The sequence below is a fragment of the Oncorhynchus clarkii genome, chromosome 11 (genome assembly GCF_045791955.1).
Source record: "Oncorhynchus clarkii lewisi isolate Uvic-CL-2024 chromosome 11, UVic_Ocla_1.0, whole genome shotgun sequence".
Classification (NCBI taxonomy): Eukaryota; Metazoa; Chordata; class Actinopteri; order Salmoniformes; family Salmonidae; genus Oncorhynchus; species Oncorhynchus clarkii.
In genome coordinates, this window is record NC_092157.1 from 3,141,167 (window position 1) to 3,145,677 (window position 4,511).

Here is a 4,511-nt window from a genome sequence, read left to right on the forward strand (position 1 = left end):
ATTCAGTACTGTAGGTCTTCTATCACATTCAGTACTGTAGGTCTTCTATCACATTCAGTACTGTAGGTCTCACATCACATTCAGTACTGTAGGTCTTCTATCACATTCAGTACTGTAGGTCTTCTATCACATTCAGTACTGTAGGTCTCACATCACATTCAGTACTGTAGGTCTTCTATCACATTCAGTACTGTAGGTCTTCCATCACATTCAGTGCTGTAGGCCTTCTATCACATTCAGTACTGTAGGTCTTCTATCACATTCAGTGCTGTAGGCCTTCTATCACATTCAGTACTGTAGGTCTTCTATCACATTCAGTACAGTGCTGTAGGTCTTCTATCACATTCAGTACTGTAGGTATTCTATCACATTCAGTACTGTAGGTCTTCTATCACATTCAGTACAGTGCTGTAGGTCTCACATCACATTCAGTACAGTGCTGTAGGTCTCACATCACATTCAGTACAGTGCTGTAGGTCTCACATCACATTCAGTACTGTAGGTCTTCTATCACATTCAGTACTGTAGGTATTCTATCACATTCAGTACTGTAGGTCTCACATCACATTCAGTACTGTAGGTCTCACATCACATTCAGTACTGTATGTCTCACATCACATTCAGTACTGTAGGTCTTCTATCACATTCAGTACTGTAGGTCTCACATCACATTCAGGACTGTAGGTCTTCTATCACATTCAGTACTGTAGGTCTTCTATCACATTCAGTACTGTAGGTCTCACATCACATTCAGTACTGTAGGTCTTCTATCACATTCAGTACTGTAGGTCTCACATCACATTCAGTACTGTAGGTCTTCTATCACATTCAGTACTGTAGGTCTTCTATCACATTCAGTACTGTAGGTCTTCTATCACATTCAGTACTGTAGGTCTCACATCACATTCAGTACTGTAGGTCTTCTATCACATTCAGTACTGTAGGTCTTCTATCACATTCAGTACTGTAGGTCTCACATCACATTCAGTACTGTAGGCCTTCTATCACATTCAGTACTGTAGGTCTTCTATCACATTCAGTACTGTGCTGTAGGTCTTCTATCACATTCAGTACTGTAGGTATTCTATCACATTCAGTACTGTAGGTCTTCTATCACATTCAGTACAGTGCTGTAGGTCTTCTATCACATTCAGTACTGTAGGTATTATATCACATTCAGTACTGTAGGTATTCTATCACATTCAGTACTGTAGGTCTCACATCACATTCAGTACAGTGCTGTAGGTCTCACATCACATTCAGTACAGTGCTGTAGGTCTCACATCACATTCAGTACTGTGGGTCTTCTATCACATTCAGTACTGTAGGTCTTCTATCACATTCAGCACTGTAGGTCTCACATCACATTCAGTGCTGTAGGTCTTCTATCACATTCAGTACTGTAGGTCTCACATCACATTCAGTGCTGTAGGTCTCCCATCACATGCAGTATTGTAGGTCTCACATCACATTCAGTACTGTAGGTCTCACATCACATTCAGTACAGTGCAGTAGGTCTCCCATCACATTCAGTGCTGTAGGTCTCACATCACATTCGGTACAGTGCTGTAGGTCTCCCATTACATTCAGTGCTGTAGGTCTCCCATTACATTCAGTGCTGTGGGTCTCCCATCACATCCAGTGCTGTAGGTCTCCCATTACATTCAGTGCTGTAGGTCTCCTATCACATGCAGTACAGTGCTGTAGGTCTCCCATCACATTCAGTGCTGTAGGTCTCCCATTACATTCAGTGCTGTAGGTCTCCCATCACATTCAGTACAGTGCAGTAGGTATCCCATTACATTCAGTGCTGCAGGTCTCCCATTACATTCAGTGCTGTAGGTCTCCCATCACATTCAGTACAGTGCAGTAGGTCTCCCATCACATTCAGTACAGTGCAGTAGGTCTCCCATCACATTCAGTACAGTGCAGTAGGTCTCCCATCACATTCAGTACAGTGCTGTAGATCTCACATCACATTCAGTACAGTGCAGTAGGTCTCCCATCACATTCAGTACAGTGCTGTAGGTCTCACATCACATTCAGTACAGTGCTGTAGGTCTCACATCACATTCAGTGCTGTAGGTCTCCCATCACATGCAGTATTGTAGGTCTCACATCACATTCAGTACAGTGCAGTAGGTCTCCCATCACATTCAGTACAGTGCTGTAGATCTCACATCACATTCAGTACAGTGCAGTAGGTCTCCCATCACATTCAGTACAGTGCTGTAGGTCTCACATCACATTCAGTACAGTGCTGTAGGTCTCACATCACATTCAGTGCTGTAGGTCTCCCATCACATTCAGTGCTGTAGGTCTCACATCACATGCAGTACAGTGCTGTAGGTCTCACATCACATTCAGTACAGTGCTGTAGGTCTCCCATTACATTCAGTGCTGTAGGTCTCCCATTACATTCAGTGCTGTAGGTCTCCCATCACATCCAGTGCTGTAGGTCTCCCATTACATTCAGTGCTGTAGGTCTCCCATTACATTCAGTGCTGTAGGTCTCCCATCACATTCAGTGCTGTAGGTCTCCCATTACATTCAGTGCTGTAGGTCTCCCATCACATTCAGTGCTGTAGGTCTCCCATCACATTCAGTACAGTGCTGTAGGTCTCACATCACATTCAGTACAGTGCTGTAGGTCTCCCATTACATTCAGTGCTGTAGGTCTCCCATTACATTCAGTGCTGTAGGTCTCCCATCACATCCAGTGCTGTAGGTCTCCCATTACATTCAGTGCTGTAGGTCTCCCATCACATCCAGTGCTGTAGGTCTCCCATTACATTCAGTGCTGTAGGTCTCCCATCACATTCAGTACAGTGCAGTAGGTCTCCCATCACATTCAGTGCTGTAGGTCTCACATCACATGCAGTACAGTGCTGTAGGTCTCACATCACATTCAGTACAGTGCTGTAGGTCTCCCATTACATTCAGTGCTGTAGGTCTCCCATTACATTCAGTGCTGTAGGTCTCCCATCACATCCAGTGCTGTAGGTCTCCCATTACATTCAGTGCTGTAGGTCTCCCATTACATTCAGTGCTGTAGGTCTCCCATCACATTCAGTACAGTGCAGTAAGTCCCCCATCATATTCAGTACAGTGCAGTAGGTCTCTCATCACATTCAGTACAGTGATGTAGATCTCACATCACATTCAGTACAGTGCAGTAGGTCTCCCATCACATTCAGTACAGTGCTGTAGGTCTCACATCACATTCAGTACATTGCTGTAGGTCTCCCATCACATTCAGTACATTGCTGTAGGTCTCACATCACATTCAGTACATTGCTGTAGGTCTCCCATTACATTCAGTACAGTGCTGTAGATCTCACATCACATTCATACAGTGCAGTAGGTCTCCCATCACATTCAGTACAGTGCTGTAGGTCTCACATCACATTCAGTACATTGCTGTATTTCTCCCATTACATTCAGGACAGTGCAGTAGGTCTCACATCACATTCAGTACAGTGCAGTAGGTCTCCCATTACATTCAGTACAGTGCAGTAGGTCTCACATCACATTCAGTACAGTGCAGTAGGTCTCCCATTACATTCAGTACAGTGCTGTAGGTCTCACATCACATTCAGTACAGTGCTGTAGGTCTCCCATTACATTCAGTGCTGTAGGTCTCCCATCACATTCAGTACAGTGATGTAGGTCTCACATCACATTCAGTACATTGCTGTAGGTCTCCCATTACATTCAGTACAGTGTTGTAGGTCTCACATCACATTCAGTACAGTGCAGTAGGTCTCCCATCACATTCAATACAGTGCTGTAGGTCTCACATCACATTCAGTATATTGCTGTAGGTCTCCCATTACATTCAGTACAGTGCTGTAGATCTCACATCACATTCAGTACAGTGCAGTAGGTCTCCCATCACATTCAGTACAGTGCTGTAGGTCTCACATCACATTCAGTACATTGCTGTAGGTCTCCCATTACATTCAGTACAGTGCAGTAGGTCTCACATCACATTCAGTACAGTGCTGTAGGTCTTCTATCACATTCAGTACAGTGCAGTAGGTCTCCAATCACATTCAGTACAGTGCAGTAGGTCTCACATCACATTCAGTACAGTGCTGTAGGTCTCCCATCACATTCAGTACAGTGCAGTAGGTCTCCCATCACATTCAGTACATTGCTGTAGGTCTCCCATCACATTCAGTACATTGCTGTAGGTCTCCCATTACATTCAGTACATTGCTGTAGGTCTCCCATTACATTCAGTACATTGCTGTAGGTCTCCCATTACATTCAGTACATTGCTGTAGGTCTCCCATTACGTTACTCTCCATGTCTTTGCTGATATTTAATCTGTTTTTTGCCTATCTATTCATCCTTGCTGAACCGTATGCACACAAACCACATACACTATAGACTTGTTCTCTGGATGTAAAAGTGTCTCAAAATGTATTGAAGCTCAAAGATATTTTTCCTCATTCCAACCACCGCATGAAGCCACTGCATAAAACCACTGTATAAACAACTGTATA